This window comes from Pyrus communis, chromosome 13 (assembly GCF_041283825.1).
Source record: "Pyrus communis isolate YQ-2024b chromosome 13, ASM4128382v1, whole genome shotgun sequence".
In the NCBI taxonomy this organism is placed as follows: domain Eukaryota; kingdom Viridiplantae; phylum Streptophyta; class Magnoliopsida; order Rosales; family Rosaceae; genus Pyrus; species Pyrus communis.
The window spans coordinates 23,391,291-23,401,791 of record NC_142577.1 but is presented as its reverse complement, the minus strand read 5'-3'; the positions used below and the strand labels follow the sequence as shown (position 1 = coordinate 23,401,791).

Here is a 10,501-nt window from a genome sequence, read left to right as displayed (position 1 = left end):
CGAACAATATTATCTATACTAAAAAGATGGGTTGTGTTTAGCCTCACAATTGGCTAGTAATAATGTGGTTCAAATTTGCATTTGGTGAGAATCAAACCTAAGACCTGTTACTTACATGTTAAGAGGAATACGACTAGACCGTAATACTAAGTCTCAAAAAAAAAAAAAAAAAAACACATCCGTTTATTCTTTATATTTAATATCAAATTCAAAGGTTAGTGTTCATGCATTCATTCATCGTCAAGTAACTAAGAGAACATTTTTAATATAATAATATACAATTTATATAACATGTTGCATTTTTATTTATGGGGGCGATCTATGATGCTACTTGTTTTACATAATTTTTGACACTCGTTTTTGTATGATCAACTCCGTAATGTATTTCAACAATCCCAACCATCTATCTTTTAGGTTTTCCCTCAAAGATCAGTACCAAAAGTCATCCAAATCCAAAACCATATGATTATTCGATTAAATTTAGTTGTTTCTTTGTAGAACAATATTCTTCCATTTCCTTCACTACAAATTAATGTTTTAATGGTTTTGGATTTGTCTAATTTTTTGCAAGGATGATATGTGAATGATGTTATAAAATATAGACTGTTCAAATTGTTGAAGTACATTACAAAATAGATCCTATAACATATGTAAAAAATTATATAAAAAAAATGGTGACATGAAGTCCCTTTTATCTATTTATATTTTTGGGCTAGAACATGAGCAGTTAAAGAATCAATCGATGAAAAAGGGTTACATGAGGTCAGGACGGCCCATCACATATATTAATGGGCGGGTCGGTGATGGTCAATTTGATTTCCTTGTGAGGCGAACATTGTGGAATCTACAACTCTTATCATTAATGAAAATAAAATCAATATTTTTGAAACATCATAATTAAAGATAGAATTATAAAAGGTAGTAGATGGAATTTATAAATGGTGATACAATCATTCATAGGATTTAGGGTTATATTAGTTTAAGTACCCGTGCGTTGCTGCGGGTTTTTAAAACATATAAAATATGTAAAAAGTTCTATACACATGTACAATTAAATTAGGGGTTCAATCATGGATTCGTATTCCTGTTTACAGTTATATTTGCACACATGCACTAATTAGCACTTCTAAATTCTTCAATTGTCGCTCCATACATACATAGTTCTCGGTTACAATGTGAAAAAAATAAAAGATGCTAATTTAAATTGTTAAAATAATTAAGTAATATCACAGCTCTCAAATCCATTTAATAGCATACATTAAAAAAAAATTGCAAGCTACCTATTATCGTTGATCAGCAACTTTTTACATACATTATTTTGGTGATAGCAAAGGTCAATCAGCAACCTTCTACAAACTTTATTCCTTGCATAACATTCACAATAGTAATATCACACGACAGTTTTATGATCACAAAAGTTTCTGCTAGGTCAGCACAAATTGTCACAACCCTTGAAAATAACAATTGACAAAAACCTGTTCAGATTCAAGATAAAACTTCAATGACACTCACATGATAAATCTGCCATCCATTAGCATTCTTGCAAAAAAAAAAAAAAAATGAAAAGCATTGAGTTGCTTTCCTTCCAAATTAAGTTTACCTACCACGGGAGAGGTTGAACCAACTATCATCTAGATCCCGAGCACATGCTAAAACTCTCATTCAAAGCTGAAGGCATACCACTGATTGACTCATTAGACCCATAAACACCTCGGATTTTTGACCACTGAGAATGTTGATCTCTCTGATCTGCCTTTAGATGAGAAAGGAAGATTTCGGGGGATGAGTATATCAAGAATGTAAGAGACTGGATAGTGGGGTTTGATTTCACAGTGGAAAAAAGCAAAACTCCGTATACAGATATATACTACTCCCAAAATAAACTTTTGCGGAAACTATACATAAACTTTCTTTAAGATACAATCTCCGGCTTCAATACTACTCAGAAGACATAATTCATTGAAAATTATTCTGGAAGGGAGCAAAATTTACCTTAACATCGCCGTAAGCAAATCAGCATTGGGGAGAATTTTTGTTGAAAAACTGAAGGGAAAATCAAGAGTTTCAAATTCAAACAGGAGCATTATTTAAAACCCGAAATTGAATCATCACAAGAGGAATTCAGTGCAACCATTATCAAACCTGTTGCTCTTTCTGATCAACTACAGCTCCTTTCTCATTTTTCGTTGAGTTTCGAACACTCTGTATGCCATTGATTCGGATTGCCTCATTTCCTTTGGTATTTCTGCTAAACTTACTGGGAACGCCTTCTCTCTGCATTTCCCTAACCAAACACAATCACAAATTAGTCAATTATATATTTGGGTAAATTACACTTTACCACCTCAAGTTTGGGGTCGATTTCAATTTCTTACAACATCTTTAAAACATTTCAATTTCATACCTCGAATACTATTTTATTTTAATATAATACATCTGTTACATTTTTTATTCATTGATCTGTTAAGAGCTTACGTGACTGCCACATTTATGCCATGTGGCTGCCAAATGTGTGCCACGTGGCAATTTTTTTTTTTTAACTTAAAAAAAAAAACCTGAATCTTCTCAGCAAAAAAAAAAAAAAAAAAACTAAAAAACACATAACCCACCCCTACTTCCCCCGCAACCCCTCCCCACCCTTTTTCTCCCTCCCGAGCCTCCTAACCACCTCCCTCTCCTCACCTCTCTCAACCTCACACTCCACCTCACCACCTCTCAGATCCTCCGCACCCAATACTCGCCCTTTGCCTTCACCCACCTCCTCCACAGCCGCTACAGCTCCAAAGACGACCTCAGCGCCTATATTGTGCACCCGGGGCACATGAGCGTGGTGAAAGAACTGATCTTCCCCGTCTGCGACTACATCATGGCCGTCGACTAGGTTGCCGACGACCGCCAGGGCCCTGCCATCGGGATTTGCAATCCGCCTGACGTTTTTAAATTTGAATGAGGGTTTGGGGGAGGACACTACTACAAAAGAGGCTATCACCAGTGAACCATAAACCGACAAGAACTCCAATTTGTGTCGAAAATTTGATAAAAATCCAACATGAAACTATGCAATGTCGGATTGGAATAGGGACACCATTGCTAGCATCACAAAAGGGCTTCGATGTCGGTTTGTGCGCTTAATCCGCCACGACTCAGCGTCGGTTGAAAGTGACACCCATTATGACGTTTGCTAAAAGCGACGTGATGTTCTGACATTATGACGGTCATAACCGATGTCAACTAGCAGCTAACAAATAAAATACTCAATCTATTGTCGGTCCTAACCGACATTACCCAACATGTCGATAAACAAAATAATTATCATGCATTCCTACACAGATGGTACATGAGATGCAAACTTCACAGATTCAATTTAATCAAGAATTCAACTGGGGTCTTTGGGTTTAGAATTTCTTGTTAAATGTATTCTATTTCATATAAATAAGGAAGTAAAAATAACACATATATAGGAGCTATTAGAGAACCGGTTACAAGATGAAGATAAAAAAAACTAACAATTACATATAATACTAATTAGAGCTTCATGCTTGCATATAATACTAGCAACTGCCATGATGCTTTCCCGTGCTTGCCTTTGTCGAAGACCACAGGTTCTGTAGCTCCATGCTGCCATATATAATACTAGCAGCTCCATGCTGCCATGCTTGCCATTAGATCAGTGCTCCAAAACTTTACTGCTTCAACATTAGGGCTCTAATCTTTATAGATTAAACTCAGGTTTTATACCTTTCAAAAATTATGGATCTGCGATTTCCAGTGTCCTTGCTCTTCAGATCCAAAATGAACATGCATGAATTTTTATATGGATTTTCGCACTGCTGATCTCACTGAACAAGAACATAAAAAAGGAGCTTAGTGGAGATTATAGCTTTAGTGAATCATGCATTAGACTACTTAGCATTCACATATATAATAGCTACGTGGAAGGTTGTAAATACATCAAGAGTTTCACTTATTCTTCCTACCTTTTCACCGCCAAATCATCCAATTAGAATAGATTTTTTTTTTTTTAATTTTTACAGATTTCAGGTCCCTGCAAAAGAAACAACACAAGCATGAGGAGTTGAAGATTTTTTTCTTATATGGTATATTTCAATATGTGAACCTGAGTGCATGAATTGGCAAGGGAGGGTGAGAAGTTTACCTCTAATTGCGTCAGCACCAAGATTGATGCTGCTACCTTTCTGGTGATGCAGTAAATCCATGTCTACGAGGTCTTATGGGTTGAGAAAATGTGGAGAAAGGAGTTGCGATTTTAGGGTGTGCTTGGAAGAAGGGAGAGATAAATGAGGGAGGTTAGCTTCTGGGCTCGAGGTGAAGCCTCTTGAAAGAGGGAGATTGACATCCTTTTTTTCGTTTAAAAATATGGGGGGAAATATCCCGCCCAAATTTTTTTCATGCGAGATAAGTATTTAAAAAAATAGAAATATCAATTTGTCAACTACAACCGACAGGAAGTTTTAAAATATTTAAAAAATATTTATTAGTGTCGGGTAGAAGTGACATGAGTTTCGTTTTCACCGACAATAACTTTATGTCGGTTGAAAACGACACGGTTTTCTTTTTATACGACACCACCATTTAAAAATATTAAAATCTATGTCGGTTATAAGAGACATAGACAATTTATATCACTTATACCTTACAGTAATTCCGACACCATGTAAGGAGGTGTCGGAAATGTCTTATCCGCCAGTATTTTATAGAAAACCGACACAATAAGCCATTTTTGTAGTAGTGGGAGTTGAAATCGGGGGAGGTGGTTGGGAGGCTTGGGAGGGAGAAGAGGGATAGGGAGCGGTTGCGGGGGAGGTGGGGGTAGGTTCTGCGTTTTTATTTTTTCTGAGAAGATTTAGGTTTTTTTTTAATTAAAAAATATTTTTTGCCATGTGGCACATATTTGGTAGCCACATGGCACAAATGTGGCAGTCACATTAGCTCTTAACGGATCAATGAATGAAAAATGTAACTGATGTATTATATTGAAATAGAATAGTACTTGAGGTATGAAATTGAAATGTTTTTAAAATGTTGTAAGAAATTGACATCGATCTCAAACTTGAGGTGGTAAGTGTAATTTACCCTATATATTTTCTCAAACAGAGGTAGAAACGTAATAAAGCAAACTTAGTTGGGACTAAATAGGAAGCACACTGTGCATATGAATAATGAATCAATTAGTTTTGAGTTTTAGTATAGATTCAATTTTTGAAACATCATAATTAAAGATAGAATTATAAAAGGTGGTAGATTCAATTTAAAAATGGTGATACAATCATTCATAGGATTTAGGGTTATATAATTTGTGGATGATCATGTCAAAATTGGTGGTTTGGTCAATGTTGTTTTTAATTTAGTGGCTTCCCATATGAGACATTATCTTAGAGCACATGCAGATTTGTTCAAAGTATATACATGAGACTTAAATTGTTTTTAATTTTTATATACAAATGATAGCAGAGAAGGAAAAATCAAACATATAATCTTGAGTAAATGATATTAGTCTTCATGAAATCGGATTAAATAATTTTTATAAGTGATAGTGGAGGTGATGTGGCTATGGGGTTGAAATCCTTTCATTAGGATGAAGGGGTCACCAAAAAAATTAAGTACTAGCTAGTTTTTATTTTATTTTATTTTATTTTTTAAAAGGATATTAGTTCATGATTTTTCCACGGTAGTCTACATTTTCGGAAATCCTAAAAATTCATAGATGCATTTTAACTTTTTCGTGACCACTATTGTATGATTTATCAGCGCGTGAAGTTGAACCGAAAACGTTTCTACTTGCATGGTTTATGGGATTGAAATATGGTATCGAAGATTTGCTTTGAGATTGGTTATTTTAACTAAAATAATGCTGTCTTGGTTCTTTGAGATTACACTTTATGCTAAAGAGTTTTTAAAAATAACGATGAATTTGAGACATTTGCACTTGTTATAGAATTAGTGGATGAAATGCCCACGCAAAGGAATAAAGACTTGGGAATAATATTTGATACTTTTAAAAGTGTCATCATTGTATTTGGATGGTTGTTATTACGAGAGTTGCTTTATAAATAGAACACTTTGTGTGCTATCAAAACACACTGCGAAAAAAAGAATCAAAGAAATAATATCAGTACATCTCCCTCCCTCTCTTTATCTGCCATCATTTGTGTTATAGCTACTAAAATTATAGTGTGATATTTTGTATCCGCTTCGCTCATGTCCTTAACAAAAGTTATTTCTCTAATTTTTACCTATTTATAACAGCACTTTAATTATAAAGCCTTTTCCCCACCATGTATGGTTATTTCCATTGCATGGGATAAAAATGCACACTCGATCTGCAAATCAAAGAGCGACCAAAGCGTTTGCATGCAGCTGTATTTCCTCGTCGAAAACACTTAATTAGCGGACAAGCTTCGTTTAATTTGACGTTATATAATGTGTATGTGCGCGCGTGCTCTACAAAAAAATGGGGACGCTCTAAACACGTCACAAAAGTAGCCAAATGCACCACAATAGCCCTTTAAGGATGATCTTGTGATGGTCAGACACGCGTCGCAATAAAGTGGTGTTGTAATGTTTAGTCAATTATATGCGACGCTTTGAGTGCATCGCAAATACTATTTACTACAGGTTTGCGACAATATGTTACACGTCGCAAATAAGTAACTTCAGATTAAAAAAAAAACAAAAAAACAAAACAAAAATTGGGTGACAAATAGGATACCACAACAACATTATTTTTAATAGCTTCACCAAAATTATTCAAGTGAAATTTACTATAAATAGGTTCCAAACTAAAATAACAATCCAACCTCACTATCACTATTCATAATTCACAAATAAAAAACATTGGGTAAAGTACAAAAAACTACCTCAACTATTGGTGTCACGACATTTTCATACCTCATCTTTTAAAATTGACAATGTCATACCTCATCTTACGAATTTCTGCCAATGTTATACCTTCTGTTAGCCTGTCGTTGATTTGTCAGTTAAATGCTGACGTGGCTTGATCTAGACCCCACTTTCTATTAAAAAATAATAATAAAATATTATTAAAAACTAAAAAAAAAAATCATTTAATATTTTTTAAATATTAAAATAATAAAGAAAAGTAAAAAAAAAAAAAACAAAACAAAACCTTTCATCCCTTTCGCCCCTCCCTCCCCTATCTGTAACATCCCACATCATCCAGGGGAGTGATCCTTATATGTATATTCTCATCTCTACCTAGCACGAGGCATTTTGGGAGCTCACTGGCTTCGGGTTCCGTAGAAACTCTAAAGTTAAGCGAGAAGGGGGCTAGAGCAATCCCATGATGGGTGACCCACTGGGAAGTTGCTCGTGAGTTCCCAAAAACAAAACCGTGAGGGAATGGTAAGCCCAAAGCGGACAATATCATGCTACGGTGGTGGAGCGGGCCCGGGAAGTGATCCGCCTCGGGCTGGGATGTGACACTATCTACTTGCTGCAACCCAGAAAAAAGAAGAAGAAGGAAAAAAAAAAAAAAAAACTTCATCCCTTCCCCCCTCCCCCTCCCCCCTCGTCCTTCTTTCTTCTCCCCCATCCCCCCCACCCCCTTTTCTCCCCCATCCGAACCCCTACCTACAACCCAGAAAAAAAAAAAAAAAATATTCCCAGTTCGTCTTCCTCTTGCATCCACCCTCCGCACCCAACCTTGCACCAACCCCCCGTGGAATTGGCCTCGCAAACGGGATCTGGGTTTTTTTTTTTCTTCTTCTTCGTCTTCTTCCTCCTCCTTTTTCTTCTTTTTGGGTTGTAGGGGGTTGGATTTGTTTTTTTTTTTTGGGGGGGGGGGTAACGATTCAATTTTTTTTTTGGTTGAAGATTAAGCAGGGAAGAAGATGAAGCTGGGGAGAGAGAGAAAGGGGGGACGGGCGGAAGGGATGAAAGGTTTTGTGTTTTTGTTTTTTAACTTTTCTTTATTAGTTTAATATTTAAAAATATTAAATGATTTTTTTTGTTTTTTTAATATTTTTTTAATTTTTTAATAGAAACTGGGGTCTGGATCAAGCTACGTCAGCATTTAACTGACAAATTTAACGGCAAGCTAACGGAAGGTATTACATTGACACAAATTCGTAAGATTAGTTATGACATTGTCAATTTTAAAAGATGAGGTATAAAAGTGTCGTGACACCAATAATTGATGTAATTTTTTGTATTTTACCCAAAAACATTTATTTGGTTTCTTTGAGAATGAAGAATGTATTGCACTTCTAGTATTTAAACATATATACATTATCCTAAACATTTATACCATCTATAATCCTACAGGAATTATGTCACTCCAGATTGGCTTGTTAGTTTGACAACTAACTTCCTCCCCTCGACCTTGCAAGTAATTATGTCACTCCTTGCAGCAACTCTACTCTTAGTCCTCTGCATCGACCCTGCGAGTAATTATGTCACTCATTGCAGCAGCTTTACTCTTAGTCCTCTGCATCGACCCTGCGAGTAATTATGTCACTCATTGCAGCAGCTCTACTCTTAGTCCTCTGCATAAAGGCTCAAATTAAAACAGAGGTATGTCCACCTACTGAATGGGAATTAAAAGTATCTAATTCAATGAAACTCTTACTGGTAACACATTAATGATTCAGAGTCATCTTCTTTCCCTTTGCTAGTGTAGGTTGTGTGAAGATCTCCATTGTCACCCTTATTATCCGCATCAAATTCAGACATCAAAGCCTCTGCAACAATGCAAGAATTAAAGTTGTTACAAAAACAAGGTTGGCAAATAATTTGGGAAAGAAAAAGAAAAAACTGCAGCTCTGCTTACCAATGGGAGGTACAGTGTTCTTGAAATACAATTGAATATGAAGGTTAACAAGTTGAACCCCAATAAACTTGGCAAGCACTCTGAGAGTTTCCCTTTTCAATAACAAGTGTGTCCTCTTTTTTCTATGCAAATCTTAAATAATGATACGGTATGTGAAAATTATTTGGTACGTAGGCTTCACACATAGGCAACCAATTTGTGCAAACCATGATACAATCAGGACCAATCTTAGAAATTCACGAGCAATCCCCCCCTCCCGTGTACTTTTTTATTTTGGTAAATATACGTATTCAATGTAGTGAAATTCTTACAGGTAAAAACAACAATCATATTTCATTGTAGGGATACAAATCAAGATAATTAAAGCACAAAGGAAGGGGTAACTAATTAACTACTTGTGTGCATAATGGTTCCAGGGGTCTAACAAACCATTGACCTTGAAAGTTGAATCATTTTGATTTTCCTACAAGCATAAATGAAAGGGAAACATTTTTTTTTTCCCATTGCAGCAGCAAATTAAGACAATTAATTTGTTTTTCCTACGAGCATAATTCAGTGGAACTTTTACTGGTAACACATTAAATCAAATAAATTCTACCAACCAACCGAGATGATCTTCACATTCCACGGTTTCACAATCTTTGCTGATTCCACACTATCATCTTCGAATCGCATGAAAAACCCCATAACTACATCATAAGATAACATACATAAACAACACAATCCATATCAGCTAGAATGCGCTTTCAAAAACATAAAACAAATTCAGAAAGCTACAATCTCAATGACCAAGATAACAATTTCTCAGTGCAATTAAAACCTTAGAACTGAGAGTTCCACTTACTCTTATTGAAAATCTCAACAAGACGAAAACCACCACAACCCAGTCCCAATCCTCCACCTTCAATGCCGAGGGTTTACCCCTAACCTCATAAGCAGTCACCATCGGATCCCTATCCTTGCTAAACTTCTTCTGCATCGTCACACAGTCCGACTCCACCCTCTTCATCTGCTTCACCTTCACATCAGTCGGTATAAAGAAATGAATAAAACTTATAATTTCAGACTTCAGAGCAATGATATGGTAGAGATGTACAAAGAAATGAATTTTGTTCCTTATGTTTCCCTTCAGCCGTTAGCATCCCAAGTGCAAGATATGGAGGCAACAATCAAGTTGATTCCAAGCTATGGTTGGCCACTTTGCAACTGGCAGTGGCGGCAGAGTAAGCTTGGTTGTTGAGTGTGAAGCCATGGCTAATGGGGTTAACAAAGTGATAATGAAAATTTTATTTTTGGGCTAAAGTCCTAATTAATAGACTCCAAGGATTAAAATTCTTTTTTTTTTTTTTTGTCATGAATGTAACCTTCCAACTACCCTGTTATCACGAGAATTATTTATCCAACTAGACCAACAAACTATGATATGTGATGGTCAATTTGGTAATGGAAATAAAATCAATATTTTTGCACCATCATAATTAATTCGAAATAGAATTGTAAAAAGGTGATACATGCATTCCTATGATTTAGGGTTATATAATTTACTTATGATCATGTCCAAATTGGGGGGCTTGGTCAATGTTAATTTTGATTTAGTGGTTGTAAGAGATTATCACAGGGCACATGCACACTTGTTCAAGAGTCATATGAGGCATTCTTTTTATGAAAAATCATATCGGGAGAAATCAAACA

The 10,501-nt window shown here is 35.7% G+C and overlaps 1 long non-coding RNA gene across 1 annotated transcript; it reads right to left on the bottom strand.

Moving 5' to 3' along the window:
- Positions 1–8,404: 8,404 nt before the first annotated feature.
- LOC148691966 (uncharacterized) lies at positions 8,405–10,066 on the bottom strand. The gene is made up of 4 exons (XR_015955221.1): positions 9,654–10,066; positions 9,412–9,498; positions 8,609–8,720; positions 8,405–8,525 (listed from the first exon to the last, which is right to left on the bottom strand). It is a non-coding gene; the product is annotated as an uncharacterized LOC148691966 (long non-coding RNA).
- Between the last annotated feature and the right edge of the window lie 435 nt (positions 10,067–10,501).